General features: G+C 46.3%; 14 non-coding genes across 14 annotated transcripts; 7 read left to right on the forward strand and 7 right to left on the reverse strand.

The window, feature by feature from the left end:
- Nucleotides 1–826: 826 nt before the first annotated feature.
- TRNAR-ACG (transfer RNA arginine (anticodon ACG)) lies at nt 827–899 on the reverse strand. Its single transcript has one exon. It is a non-coding gene; the product is annotated as a tRNA-Arg (tRNA).
- A 772-nt stretch (nt 900–1,671) lies between these two features.
- LOC146819477 (U6 spliceosomal RNA) lies at nt 1,672–1,778 on the forward strand. Its single transcript, XR_014964111.1, has one exon. It is a non-coding gene; the product is annotated as a U6 spliceosomal RNA (small nuclear RNA).
- Nucleotides 1,779–2,785: 1,007 nt separating this feature from the next.
- TRNAR-ACG (transfer RNA arginine (anticodon ACG)) lies at nt 2,786–2,858 on the reverse strand. Its single transcript has one exon. It is a non-coding gene; the product is annotated as a tRNA-Arg (tRNA).
- Nucleotides 2,859–3,630: 772 nt separating this feature from the next.
- Nucleotides 3,631–3,737, forward strand: LOC146819479 (U6 spliceosomal RNA). Its single transcript, XR_014964112.1, has one exon. It is a non-coding gene; the product is annotated as a U6 spliceosomal RNA (small nuclear RNA).
- Nucleotides 3,738–4,743: 1,006 nt separating this feature from the next.
- On the reverse strand, nt 4,744–4,816 carry TRNAR-ACG (transfer RNA arginine (anticodon ACG)). Its single transcript has one exon. It is a non-coding gene; the product is annotated as a tRNA-Arg (tRNA).
- Nucleotides 4,817–5,588: 772 nt separating this feature from the next.
- LOC146819481 (U6 spliceosomal RNA) lies at nt 5,589–5,695 on the forward strand. The gene has a single exon (XR_014964113.1). It is a non-coding gene; the product is annotated as a U6 spliceosomal RNA (small nuclear RNA).
- A 1,007-nt stretch (nt 5,696–6,702) lies between these two features.
- On the reverse strand, nt 6,703–6,775 carry TRNAR-ACG (transfer RNA arginine (anticodon ACG)). The gene has a single exon. It is a non-coding gene; the product is annotated as a tRNA-Arg (tRNA).
- Nucleotides 6,776–7,553: 778 nt separating this feature from the next.
- On the forward strand, nt 7,554–7,660 carry LOC146819483 (U6 spliceosomal RNA). Its single transcript, XR_014964114.1, has one exon. It is a non-coding gene; the product is annotated as a U6 spliceosomal RNA (small nuclear RNA).
- Nucleotides 7,661–8,667: 1,007 nt separating this feature from the next.
- On the reverse strand, nt 8,668–8,740 carry TRNAR-ACG (transfer RNA arginine (anticodon ACG)). The gene has a single exon. It is a non-coding gene; the product is annotated as a tRNA-Arg (tRNA).
- Nucleotides 8,741–9,508: 768 nt separating this feature from the next.
- LOC146819485 (U6 spliceosomal RNA) lies at nt 9,509–9,615 on the forward strand. Its single transcript, XR_014964115.1, has one exon. It is a non-coding gene; the product is annotated as a U6 spliceosomal RNA (small nuclear RNA).
- Nucleotides 9,616–10,621: 1,006 nt separating this feature from the next.
- On the reverse strand, nt 10,622–10,694 carry TRNAR-ACG (transfer RNA arginine (anticodon ACG)). Its single transcript has one exon. It is a non-coding gene; the product is annotated as a tRNA-Arg (tRNA).
- Nucleotides 10,695–11,472: 778 nt separating this feature from the next.
- On the forward strand, nt 11,473–11,579 carry LOC146819487 (U6 spliceosomal RNA). The gene has a single exon (XR_014964116.1). It is a non-coding gene; the product is annotated as a U6 spliceosomal RNA (small nuclear RNA).
- A 1,007-nt stretch (nt 11,580–12,586) lies between these two features.
- Nucleotides 12,587–12,659, reverse strand: TRNAR-ACG (transfer RNA arginine (anticodon ACG)). The gene has a single exon. It is a non-coding gene; the product is annotated as a tRNA-Arg (tRNA).
- A 768-nt stretch (nt 12,660–13,427) lies between these two features.
- LOC146819489 (U6 spliceosomal RNA) lies at nt 13,428–13,534 on the forward strand. Its single transcript, XR_014964401.1, has one exon. It is a non-coding gene; the product is annotated as a U6 spliceosomal RNA (small nuclear RNA).
- The last annotated feature ends 849 nt before the right edge of the window (nt 13,535–14,383 follow it).

Consider the following 14,383-nt stretch of genomic DNA (forward strand, 5'->3'; position numbering starts at 1 on the left):
GCAGGACTTCTGGGACTTTTCTTTCCCTTCTTCAGCCTCCCTGTCATTATTCTTCACAACCCCCAAATCTATACTGCTGCCAGCGATGCGTTGCTTTGTGGGAAGCAAGAGAAAGAGAAGGGGAGGGCCTATGCAAATGATGGCCTCAGGGCTGTCTGGGAGTCCCTTTTCAGCAGTACTGTTAAAATCCGCCTTGCAACCAGATTGGTCGGGTAAGCTGAAAAACACCAGGCATGATTGGGCACCAGGTCCTCTAGGCCCTTGGAGGACATATCGGCGCTGCATCCCTCAGTTTCTGAGGTCCAAGAAATGTTCACCCTCCACCCTAATAGAGAGGTCTTGGCCGATCGTGGCCGATCGGGCAGAAGGGAGCAGGGCAAGATGCTCATGATCCTGCTCTAATAATGAACTGCCTTCCTCTCTCCTTACCTGTGGTTCTGCCTGGCTGCTTGGTTCCAGTTGTAGGCCTACATCCCACAGGCAATTTGCTTGTCCCTCTCACACATGTAAATGGGTCAGCACTCAAGTGCACACACCTGCCTGCACCCACAGACCCTCTCACACACACTTTTCTCAACAAGATTTTTTCCTAGTTTAGAGACTCAGAGACCCATGTTGAAATACAAAAGCAGCACACCACATGACGGCCTTCACATAGAATCCAGCAGCAAATGGGAAACTTTTAACTAGCCGTGGTCCTATTACTGCAGCCCTACCATGGAACGACTGCTGGATGAGTCCTGCTCGAGAAGATTGAACCTACAACAAGTCTGAGGTAAATAAGAATTCCACAGGAATACCATAAAACAGGGACCTATGACCCTTTCGAGCCAGATAGGAGTCGAACCTACAATCTTCTGATCCGTAGTCAGACGCGTTATCCATTGCGCCACTGGCCCCATGTAGGATTACCCATACTTTTGTCCTTAAGAGGACCAGAAGTTGTGTGTGTGTGTGTGTGTGTGTTTTAAAACACCATTCCATCAACCTTTTTAGCCACGTTTACTGCTCACAACCAGAAGACACAAGTAAACCCACCTGACCTCCTGAAATTCTGTTCTGTCAGGTGTTCCTAACTTATACAAAGGACTTTAGGAGGACGAAGGACCTAAAAGTCAGGGGAAATGGTCCTAGGTCCAAGGAAATGTTTTAGATCAGCCTCAGTTTCTTAAATATTCTGCATTAACATCATCAGTTCCACGTCTGTGTGGAGCTGATCTTGAGGACTCCTTAATCAGCAGGCGGGTACAACAATAAAGTGTTTAATATTACAATACAGGCGAAAATTCAGACACCTTGTCATAGGCTCACCTTGTCCAGGGACCCAAGCATGCTGCCTTTCACCTCTCAGAGCCCTTCACCTAACCTACTGTGCAGCTGTCTCACCTTTAATATCACTGTTCCACAGGCAGCATGATGTCACAATGTTCCTTGTCAGTAGCCTGAACCATGAGCCTTTGCAACCCTGGCATAATCTACATACTTCCAATTGGTGAAGTCTTGGACCACAAATGCAGTGAAGAATAATGGATTGTTACTCTTCATGCATTTTTGCCCATTGGCTCAGATTTGAATGCTTACTGGCCATACGAGCATCTCTGCCAGGCCACCCTATGTCTAGAGACCGTAGATTTAGAGAGTTTATAAACATTGTAGGTTCATCAATGAAGTGTGCTCGCTTCGGCGGCACATATACTAAAATTGGAACGATACAGAGAAGATTAGCATGGCCCCTGCGCAAGGATGACACGCAAATTCGTGAAGCGTTCCATATTTTTACCAGCTTTCAGGAGAGAAATGTTCTATGTTTTCAAGACTAATTGAAATAATAAAGCAGGTTCCAGTGCTTTCCTCCTAATATCTATTTTTCAATTTGTCTCTCCTCAACATTTTTAATGTATTTACCTCGCAGTAATGAAGGTGCACTCTATGGCCAGCTGCATTTAGCAAGGAAGCCTGCAGGACTTCTGGGACTTTTCTTTCCCTTCTTCAGCCTCCCTGTCATTATTCTTCACAACCCCCAAATCTATACTGCTGCCAGCGATGCGTTGCTTTGTGGGAAGCAAGAGAAAGAGAAGGGGAGGGCCTATGCAAATGATGGCCTCAGGGCTGTCTGGGAGTCCCTTTTCAGCAGTACTGTTAAAATCCGCCTTGCAACCAGATTGGTCGGGTAAGCTGAAAAACACCAGGCATGATTGGGCACCAGGTCCTCTAGGCCCTTGGAGGACATATCGGCGCTGCATCCCTCAGTTTCTGAGGTCCAAGAAATGTTCACGCTCCACCCTAATAGAGAGGTCTTGGCCGATCGTGGCCGATCGGGGCAGAAGGGAGCAGGGCAAGATGCTCATGATCCTGCTCTAATAATGAACTGCCTTCCTCTCTCCTTACCTGTGGTTCTGCCTGGCTGCTTGGTTCCAGTTGTAGGCCTACATCCCACAGGCAATTTGCTTGTCCCTCTCACACATGTAAATGGGTCAGCACTCAAGTGCACACACCTGCCTGCACCCACAGACCCTCTCACACACACTTTTCTCAACAAGATTTTTTCCTAGTTTAGAGACTCAGAGACCCATGTTGAAATACAAAAGCAGCACACCACATGACGGCCTTCACATAGAATCCAGCAGCAAATGGGAAACTTTTAACTAGCCGTGGTCCTATTACTGCAGCCCTACCATGGAACGACTGCTGGATGAGTCCTGCTCGAGAATATTGAACCTACAACAAGTCTGAGGTAAATAAGAATTCCACAGGAATACCATAAAACAGGGACCTATGACCCTTTCGAGCCAGATAGGAGTCGAACCTACAATCTTCTGATCCGTAGTCAGACGCGTTATCCATTGCGCCACTGGCCCCATGTAGGATTACCCATACTTTTGTCCTTAAGAGGACCAGAAGTTGTGTGTGTGTGTGTGTGTGTGTTTTAAAACACCATTCCATCAACCTTTTTAGCCACGTTTACTGCTCACAACCAGAAGACACAAGTAAACCCACCTGACCTCCTGAAATTCTGTTCTGTCAGGTGTTCCTAACTTATATAAAGGACTTTAGGAGGACGAAGGACCTAAAAGTCAGGGGAAATGGTCCTAGGTCCAAGGAAATGTTTTAGATCAGCCTCAGTTTCTTAAATATTCTGCATTAACATCATCAGTTCCACGTCTGTGTGGAGCTGATCTTGAGGACTCCTTAATCAGCAGGCGGGTACAACAATAAAGTGTTTAATATTACAATACAGGCGAAAATTCAGACACCTTGTCATAGGCTCACCTTGTCCAGGGACCCAAGCATGCTGCCTTTCACCTCTCAGAGCCCTTCACCTAACCTACTGTGCAGCTGTCTCACCTTTAATATCACTGTTCCACAGGCAGCATGATGTCACAATGTTCCTTGTCAGTAGCCTGAACCATGAGCCTTTGCAACCCTGGCATAATCTACATACTTCCAATTGGTGAAGTCTTGGACCACAAATGCAGTGAAGAATAATGGATTGTTACTCTTCATGCATTTTTGCCCATTGGCTCAGATTTGAATGCTTACTGGCCATACGAGCATCTCTGCCAGGCCACCCTATGTCTAGAGACCGTAGATTTAGAGAGTTTATAAACATTGTAGGTTCATCAATGAAGTGTGCTCGCTTCGGCGGCACATATACTAAAATTGGAACGATACAGAGAAGATTAGCATGGCCCCTGCGCAAGGATGACACGCAAATTCGTGAAGCGTTCCATATTTTTACCAGCTTTCAGGAGAGAAATGTTCTATGTTTTCAAGACTAATTGAAATAATAAAGCAGGTTCCAGTGCTTTCCTCCTAATATCTATTTTTCAATTTGTCTCTCCTCAACATTTTTAATGTATTTACCTCGCAGTAATGAAGGTGCACTCTATGGCCAGCTGCATTTAGCAAGGAAGCCTGCAGGACTTCTGGGACTTTTCTTTCCCTTCTTCAGCCTCCCTGTCATTATTCTTCACAACCCCCAAATCTATACTGCTGCCAGCGATGCGTTGCTTTGTGGGAAGCAAGAGAAAGAGAAGGGGAGGGCCTATGCAAATGATGGCCTCAGGGCTGTCTGGGAGTCCCTTTTCAGCAGTACTGTTAAAATCCGCCTTGCAACCAGATTGGTCGGGTAAGCTGAAAAACACCAGGCATGATTGGGCACCAGGTCCTCTAGGCCCTTGGAGGACATATCGGCGCTGCATCCCTCAGTTTCTGAGGTCCAAGAAATGTTCACCCTCCACCCTAATAGAGAGGTCTTGGCCGATCGTGGCCGATCGGGCAGAAGGGAGCAGGGCAAGATGCTCATGATCCTGCTCTAATAATGAACTGCCTTCCTCTCTCCTTACCTGTGGTTCTGCCTGGCTGCTTGGTTCCAGTTGTAGGCCTACATCCCACAGGCAATTTGCTTGTCCCTCTCACACATGTAAATGGGTCAGCACTCAAGTGCACACACCTGCCTGCACCCACAGACCCTCTCACACACACTTTTCTCAACAAGATTGTTTCCTAGTTTAGAGACTCAGAGACCCATGTTGAAATACAAAAGCAGCACACCACATGACGGCCTTCACATAGAATCCAGCAGCAAATGGGAAACTTTTAACTAGCCGTGGTCCTATTACTGCAGCCCTACCATGGAACGACTGCTGGATGAGTCCTGCTCGAGAATATTGAACCTACAACAAGTCTGAGGTAAATAAGAATTCCACAGGAATACCATAAAACAGGGACCTATGACCCTTTCGAGCCAGATAGGAGTCGAACCTACAATCTTCTGATCCGTAGTCAGACGCGTTATCCATTGCGCCACTGGCCCCATGTAGGATTACCCATACTTTTGTCCTTAAGAGGACCAGAAGTTGTGTGTGTGTGTGTGTGTGTGTTTTAAAACACCATTCCATCAACCTTTTTAGCCACGTTTACTGCTCACAACCAGAAGACACAAGTAAACCCACCTGACCTCCTGAAATTCTGTTCTGTCAGGTGTTCCTAACTTATACAAAGGACTTTAGGAGGACGAAGGACCTAAAAGTCAGGGGAAATGGTCCTAGGTCCAAGGAAATGTTTTAGATCAGCCTCAGTTTCTTAAATATTCTGCATTAACATCATCAGTTCCACGTCTGTGTGGAGCTGATCTTGAGGACTCCTTAATCAGCAGGCGGGTACAACAATAAAGTGTTTAATATTACAATACAGGCGAAAATTCAGACACCTTGTCATAGGCTCACCTTGTCCAGGGACCCAAGCATGCTGCCTTTCACCTCTCAGAGCCCTTCACCTAACCTACTGTGCAGCTGTCTCATCTTTAATATCACTGTTCCACAGGCAGCATGATGTCACAATGTTCCTTGTCAGTAGCCTGAACCATGAGCCTTTGCAACCCTGGCATAATCTACATACTTCCAATTGGTGAAGTCCTGGACCACAAATGCAGTGAAGAATAATGGATTGTTACTCTTCATGCATTTTTGCCCATTGGCTCGGATTTGAATGCTTACTGGCCATACGAGCATCTCTGCCAGGCTACCCTATGTCTAGAGACCGTAGATTTAGAGAGTTTATAAACATTGTAGGTTCATCAATGAAGTGTGCTCGCTTCGGCGGCACATATACTAAAATTGGAACGATACAGAGAAGATTAGCATGGCCCCTGCGCAAGGATGACACGCAAATTCGTGAAGCGTTCCATATTTTTACCAGCTTTCAGGAGAGAAATGTTCTATGTTTTCAAGACTAATTGAAATAATAAAGCAGGTTCCAGTGCTTTCCTCCTAATATCTATTTTTCAATTTGTCTCTCCTCAACATTTTTAATGTATTTACCTCGCAGTAATGAAGGTGCACTCTATGGCCAGCTGCATTTAGCAAGGAAGCCTGCAGGACTTCTGGGACTTTTCTTTCCCTTCTTCAGCCTCCCTGTCATTATTCTTCACAACCCCCAAATCTATACTGCTGCCAGCGATGCGTTGCTTTGTGGGAAGCAAGAGAAAGAGAAGGGGAGGGCCTATGCAAATGATGGCCTCAGGGCTGTCTGGGAGTCCCTTTTCAGCAGTACTGTTAAAATCCGCCTTGCAACCAGATTGGTCGGGTAAGCTGAAAAACACCAGGCATGATTGGGCACCAGGTCCTCTAGGCCCTTGGAGGACATATCGGCGCTGCATCCCTCAGTTTCTGAGGTCCAAGAAATGTTCACCCTCCACCCTAATAGAGAGGTCTTGGCCGATCGTGGCCGATCGGGGCAGAAGGGAGCAGGGCAAGATGCTCATGATCCTGCTCTAATAATGAACTGCCTTCCTCTCTCCTTACCTGTGGTTCTGCCTGGCTGCTTGGTTCCAGTTGTAGGCCTACATCCCACAGGCAATTTGCTTGTCCCTCTCACACATGTAAATGGGTCAGCACTCAAGTGCACACACCTGCCTGCACCCACAGACCCTCTCACACACACTTTTCTCAACAAGATTTTTTCCTAGTTTAGAGACTCAGAGACCCATGTTGAAATACAAAAGCAGCACACCACATGACGGCCTTCACATAGAATCCAGCAGCAAATGGGAAACTTTTAACTAGCCGTGGTCCTATTACTGCAGCCCTACCATGGAACGACTGCTGGATGAGTCCTGCTCGAGAATATTGAACCTACAACAAGTCTGAGGTAAATAAGAATTCCACAGGAATACCATAAAACAGGGACCTATGACCCTTTCGAGCCAGATAGGAGTCGAACCTACAATCTTCTGATCCGTAGTCAGACGCGTTATCCATTGCGCCACTGGCCCCATGTAGGATTACCCATACTTTTGTCCTTAAGAGGACCAGAAGTTGTGTGTGTGTGTGTGTGTGTGTGTGTGTTTTAAAACACCATTCCATCAACCTTTTTAGCCACGTTTACTGCTCACAACCAGAAGACACAAGTAAACCCACCTGACCTCCTGAAATTCTGTTCTGTCAGGTGTTCCTAACTTATACAAAGGACTTTAGGAGGACGAAGGACCTAAAAGTCAGGGGAAATGGTCCTAGGTCCAAGGAAATGTTTTAGATCAGCCTCAGTTTCTTAAATATTCTGCATTAACATCATCAGTTCCACGTCTGTGTGGAGCTGATCTTGAGGACTCCTTAATCAGCAGGCGGGTACAACAATAAAGTGTTTAATATTACAATACAGGCGAAAATTCAGACACCTTGTCATAGGCTCACCTTGTCCAGGGACCCAAGCATGCTGCCTTTCACCTCTCAGAGCCCTTCACCTAACCTACTGTGCAGCTGTCTCACCTTTAATATCACTGTTCCACAGGCAGCATGATGTCACAATGTTCCTTGTCAGTAGCCTGAACCATGAGCCTTTGCAACCCTGGCATAATCTACATACTTCCAATTGGTGAAGTCTTGGACCACAAATGCAGTGAAGAATAATGGATTGTTACTCTTCATGCATTTTTGCCCATTGGCTCAGATTTGAATGCTTACTGGCCATACGAGCATCTCTGCCAGGCCACCCTATGTCTAGAGACCGTAGATTTAGAGAGTTTATAAACATTGTAGGTTCATCAATGAAGTGTGCTCGCTTCGGCGGCACATATACTAAAATTGGAACGATACAGAGAAGATTAGCATGGCCCCTGCGCAAGGATGACACGCAAATTCGTGAAGCGTTCCATATTTTTACCAGCTTTCAGGAGAGAAATGTTCTATGTTTTCAAGACTAATTGAAATAATAAAGCAGGTTCCAGTGCTTTCCTCCTAATATCGATTTTTCAATTTGTCTCTCCTCAACATTTTTAATGTATTTACCTCGCAGTAATGAAGGTGCACTCTATGGCCAGCTGCATTTAGCAAGGAAGCCTGCAGGACTTCTGGGACTTTTCTTTCCCTTCTTCAGCCTCCCTGTCATTATTCTTCACAACCCCCAAATCTATACTGCTGCCAGCGATGCGTTGCTTTGTGGGAAGCAAGAGAAAGAGAAGGGGAGGGCCTATGCAAATGATGGCCTCAGGGCTGTCTGGGAGTCCCTTTTCAGCAGTACTGTTAAAATCCGCCTTGCAACCAGATTGGTCGGGTAAGCTGAAAAACACCAGGCATGATTGGGCACCAGGTCCTCTAGGCCCTTGGAGGACATATCGGCGCTGCATCCCTCAGTTTCTGAGGTCCAAGAAATGTTCACGCTCCACCCTAATAGAGAGGTCTTGGCCGATCGTGGCCGATCGGGGCAGAAGGGAGCAGGGCAAGATGCTCATGATCCTGCTCTAATAATGAACTGCCTTCCTCTCTCCTTACCTGTGGTTCTGCCTGGCTGCTTGGTTCCAGTTGTAGGCCTACATCCCACAGGCAATTTGCTTGTCCCTCTCACACATGTAAATGGGTCAGCACTCAAGTGCACACACCTGCCTGCACCCACAGACCCTCTCACACACACTTTTCTCAACAAGATTTTTTCCTAGTTTAGAGACTCAGAGACCCATGTTGAAATACAAAAGCAGCACACCACATGACGGCCTTCACATAGAATCCAGCAGCAAATGGGAAACTTTTAACTAGCCGTGGTCCTATTACTGCAGCCCTACCATGGAACGACTGCTGGATGAGTCCTGCTCGAGAATATTGAACCTACAACAAGTCTGAGGTAAATAAGAATTCCACAGGAATACCATAAAACAGGGACCTATGACCCTTTCGAGCCAGATAGGAGTCGAACCTACAATCTTCTGATCCGTAGTCAGACGCGTTATCCATTGCGCCACTGGCCCCATGTAGGATTACCCATACTTTTGTCCTTAAGAGGACCAGAAGTTGTGTGTGTGTGTGTGTGTTTTAAAACACCATTCCATCAACCTTTTTAGCCACGTTTACTGCTCACAACCAGAAGACACAAGTAAACCCACCTGACCTCCTGAAATTCTGTTCTGTCAGGTGTTCCTAACTTATATAAAGGACTTTAGGAGGACGAAGGACCTAAAAGTCAGGGGAAATGGTCCTAGGTCCAAGGAAATGTTTTAGATCAGCCTCAGTTTCTTAAATATTCTGCATTAACATCATCAGTTCCACGTCTGTGTGGAGCTGATCTTGAGGACTCCTTAATCAGCAGGCGGGTACAACAATAAAGTGTTTAATATTACAATACAGGCGAAAATTCAGACACCTTGTCATAGGCTCACCTTGTCCAGGGACCCAAGCATGCTGCCTTTCACCTCTCAGAGCCCTTCACCTAACCTACTGTGCAGCTGTCTCACCTTTAATATCACTGTTCCACAGGCAGCATGATGTCACAATGTTCCTTGTCAGTAGCCTGAACCATGAGCCTTTGCAACCCTGGCATAATCTACATACTTCCAATTGGTGAAGTCTTGGACCACAAATGCAGTGAAGAATAATGGATTGTTACTCTTCATGCATTTTTGCCCATTGGCTCAGATTTGAATGCTTACTGGCCATACGAGCATCTCTGCCAGGCCACCCTATGTCTAGAGACCGTAGATTTAGAGAGTTTATAAACATTGTAGGTTCATCAATGAAGTGTGCTCGCTTCGGCGGCACATATACTAAAATTGGAACGATACAGAGAAGATTAGCATGGCCCCTGCGCAAGGATGACACGCAAATTCGTGAAGCGTTCCATATTTTTACCAGCTTTCAGGAGAGAAATGTTCTATGTTTTCAAGACTAATTGAAATAATAAAGCAGGTTCCAGTGCTTTCCTCCTAATATCTATTTTTCAATTTGTCTCTCCTCAACATTTTTAATGTATTTACCTCGCAGTAATGAAGGTGCACTCTATGGCCAGCTGCATTTAGCAAGGAAGCCTGCAGGACTTCTGGGACTTTTCTTTCCCTTCTTCAGCCTCCCTGTCATTATTCTTCACAACCCCCAAATCTATACTGCTGCCAGCGATGCGTTGCTTTGTGGGAAGCAAGAGAAAGAGAAGGGGAGGGCCTATGCAAATGATGGCCTCAGGGCTGTCTGGGAGTCCCTTTTCAGCAGTACTGTTAAAATCCGCCTTGCAACCAGATTGGTCGGGTAAGCTGAAAAACACCAGGCATGATTGGGCACCAGGTCCTCTAGGCCCTTGGAGGACATATCGGCGCTGCATCCCTCAGTTTCTGAGGTCCAAGAAATGTTCACCCTCCACCCTAATAGAGAGGTCTTGGCCGATCGTGGCCGATCGGGCAGAAGGGAGCAGGGCAAGATGCTCATGATCCTGCTCTAATAATGAACTGCCTTCCTCTCTCCTTACCTGTGGTTCTGCCTGGCTGCTTGGTTCCAGTTGTAGGCCTACATCCCACAGGCAATTTGCTTGTCCCTCTCACACATGTAAATGGGTCAGCACTCAAGTGCACACACCTGCCTGCACCCACAGACCCTCTCACACACACTTTTCTCAACAAGATTTTTTCCTAGTTTAGAGACTCAGAGACCCATGTTGAAATACAAAAGCAGCACACCACATGACGGCCTTCACATAGAATCCAGCAGCAAATGGGAAACTTTTAACTAGCCGTGGTCCTATTACTGCAGCCCTACCATGGAACGACTGCTGGATGAGTCCTGCTCGAGAATATTGAACCTACAACAAGTCTGAGGTAAATAAGAATTCCACAGGAATACCATAAAACAGGGACCTATGACCCTTTCGAGCCAGATAGGAGTCGAACCTACAATCTTCTGATCCGTAGTCAGACGCGTTATCCATTGCGCCACTGGCCCCATGTAGGATTACCCATACTTTTGTCCTTAAGAGGACCAGAAGTTGTGTGTGTGTGTGTGTGTGTGTGTGTGTTTTAAAACACCATTCCATCAACCTTTTTAGCCACGTTTACTGCTCACAACCAGAAGACACAAGTAAACCCACCTGACCTCCTGAAATTCTGTTCTGTCAGGTGTTCCTAACTTATACAAAGGACTTTAGGAGGACGAAGGACCTAAAAGTCAGGGGAAATGGTCCTAGGTCCAAGGAAATGTTTTAGATCAGCCTCAGTTTCTTAAATATTCTGCATTAACATCATCAGTTCCACGTCTGTGTGGAGCTGATCTTGAGGACTCCTTAATCAGCAGGCGGGTACAACAATAAAGTGTTTAATATTACAATACAGGCGAAAATTCAGACACCTTGTCATAGGCTCACCTTGTCCAGGGACCCAAGCATGCTGCCTTTCACCTCTCAGAGCCCTTCACCTAACCTACTGTGCAGCTGTCTCACCTTTAATATCACTGTTCCACAGGCAGCATGATGTCACAATGTTCCTTGTCAGTAGCCTGAACCATGAGCCTTTGCAACCCTGGCATAATCTACATACTTCCAATTGGTGAAGTCTTGGACCACAAATGCAGTGAAGAATAATGGATTGTTACTCTTCATGCATTTTTGCCCATTGGCTCAGATTTGAATGCTTACTGGCCATACGAGCATCTCTGCCAGGCCACCCTATGTCTAGAGACCGTAGATTTAGAGAGTTTATAAACATTGTAGGTTCATCAATGAAGTGTGCTCGCTTCGGCGGCACATATACTAAAATTGGAACGATACAGAGAAGATTAGCATGGCCCCTGCGCAAGGATGACACGCAAATTCGTGAAGCGTTCCATATTTTTACCAGCTTTCAGGAGAGAAATGTTCTATGTTTTCAAGACTAATTGAAATAATAAAGCAGGTTCCAGTGCTTTCCTCCTAATATCTATTTTTCAATTTGTCTCTCCTCAACATTTTTAATGTATTTACCTCGCAGTAATGAAGGTGCACTCTATGGCCAGCTGCATTTAGCAAGGAAGCCTGCAGGACTTCTGGGACTTTTCTTTCCCTTCTTCAGCCTCCCTGTCATTATTCTTCACAACCCCCAAATCTATACTGCTGCCAGCGATGCGTTGCTTTGTGGGAAGCAAGAGAAAGAGAAGGGGAGGGCCTATGCAAATGATGGCCTCAGGGCTGTCTGGGAGTCCCTTTTCAGCAGTACTGTTAAAATCCGCCTTGCAACCAGATTGGTCGGGTAAGCTGAAAAACACCAGGCATGATTGGGCACCAGGTCCTCTAGGCCCTTGGAGGACATATCGGCGCTGCATCCCTCAGTTTCTGAGGTCCAAGAAATGTTCACGCTCCACCCTAATAGAGAGGTCTTGGCCGATCGTGGCCGATCGGGGCAGAAGGGAGCAGGGCAAGATGCTCATGATCCTGCTCTAATAATGAACTGCCTTCCTCTCTCCTTACCTGTGGTTCTGCCTGGCTGCTTGGTTCCAGTTGTAGGCCTACATCCCACAGGCAATTTGCTTGTCCCTCTCACACATGTAAATGGGTCAGCACTCAAGTGCACACACCTGCCTGCACCCACAGACCCTCTCACACACACTTTTCTCAACAAGATTTTTTCCTAGTTTAGAGACTCAGAGACCCATGTTGAAATACAAAAGCAGCACACCACATGACGGCCTTCACATAGAATCCAGCAGCAAATGGGAAACTTTTAACTAGCCGTGGTCCTATTACTGCAGCCCTACCATGGAACGACTGCTGGATGAGTCCTGCTCGAGAATATTGAACCTACAACAAGTCTGAGGTAAATAAGAATTCCACAGGAATACCATAAAACAGGGACCTATGACCCTTTCGAGCCAGATAGGAGTCGAACCTACAATCTTCTGATCCGTAGTCAGACGCGTTATCCATTGCGCCACTGGCCCCATGTAGGATTACCCATACTTTTGTCCTTAAGAGGACCAGAAGTTGTGTGTGTGTGTGTGTGTTTTAAAACACCATTCCATCAACCTTTTTAGCCACGTTTACTGCTCACAACCAGAAGACACAAGTAAACCCACCTGACCTCCTGAAATTCTGTTCTGTCAGGTGTTCCTAACTTATATAAAGGACTTTAGGAGGACGAAGGACCTAAAAGTCAGGGGAAATGGTCCTAGGTCCAAGGAAATGTTTTAGATCAGCCTCAGTTTCTTAAATATTCTGCATTAACATCATCAGTTCCACGTCTGTGTGGAGCTGATCTTGAGGACTCCTTAATCAGCAGGCGGGTACAACAATAAAGTGTTTAATATTACAATACAGGCGAAAATTCAGACACCTTGTCATAGGCTCACCTTGTCCAGGGACCCAAGCATGCTGCCTTTCACCTCTCAGAGCCCTTCACCTAACCTACTGTGCAGCTGTCTCACCTTTAATATCACTGTTCCACAGGCAGCATGATGTCACAATGTTCCTTGTCAGTAGCCTGAACCATGAGCCTTTGCAACCCTGGCATAATCTACATACTTCCAATTGGTGAAGTCTTGGACCACAAATGCAGTGAAGAATAATGGATTGTTACTCTTCATGCATTTTTGCCCATTGGCTCAGATTTGAATGCTTACTGGCCATACGAGCATCTCTGCCAGGCCACCCTATGTCTAGAGACCGTAGATTTAGAGAGTTTATAAACATTGTAGGTTCATCAATGAAGTGTGCTCGCTTCGGCGGCACATATACTAAAATTGGAACGATACAGAGAAGATTAGCATGGCCCCTGCGCAAGGATGACACGCAAATTCATGAAGCGTTCCATATTTTTACCAGCTTTCAGGAGAGAAATGTTCTATGTTTTCAAGACTAATTGAAATAATAAAGCAGGTTCCAGTGCTTTCCTCCTAATATCTATTTTTCAATTTGTCTCTCCTCAACATTTTTAATGTATTTACCTCGCAGTAATGAAGGTGCACTCTATGGCCAGCTGCATTTAGCAAGGAAGCCTGCAGGACTTCTGGGACTTTTCTTTCCCTTCTTCAGCCTCCCTGTCATTATTCTTCACAACCCCCAAATCTATACTGCTGCCAGCGATGCGTTGCTTTGTGGGAAGCAAGAGAAAGAGAAGGGGAGGGCCTATGCAAATGATGGCCTCAGGGCTGTCTGGGAGTCCCTTTTCAGCAGTACTGTTAAAATCCGCCTTGCAACCAGATTGGTCGGGTAAGCTGAAAAACACCAGGCATGATTGGGCACCAGGTCCTCTAGGCCCTTGGAGGACATATCGGCGCTGCATCCCTCAGTTTCTGAGGTCCAAGAAATGTTCACCCTCCACCCTAATAGAGAGGTCTTGGCCGATCGTGGCCGATCGGGCAGAAGGGAGCAGGGCAAGATGCTCATGATCCTGCTCTAATAATGAACTGCCTTCCTCTCTCCTTACCTGTGGTTCTGCCTGGCTGCTTGGTTCCAGTTGTAGGCCTACATCCCACAGGCAATTTGCTTGTCCCTCTCACACATGTAAATGGGTCAGCACTCAAGTGCACACACCTGCCTGCACCCACAGACCCTCTCACACACACTTTTCTCAACAAGATTTTTTCCTAGTTTAGAGACTCAGAGACCCATGTTGAAATACAAAAGCAGCACACCACATGACGGCCTTCACATAGAATCCAGCAGC

This window comes from Triturus cristatus, chromosome 6, assembly GCF_964204655.1.
Source record: "Triturus cristatus chromosome 6, aTriCri1.1, whole genome shotgun sequence".
Taxonomy (NCBI): domain Eukaryota; kingdom Metazoa; phylum Chordata; class Amphibia; order Caudata; family Salamandridae; genus Triturus; species Triturus cristatus.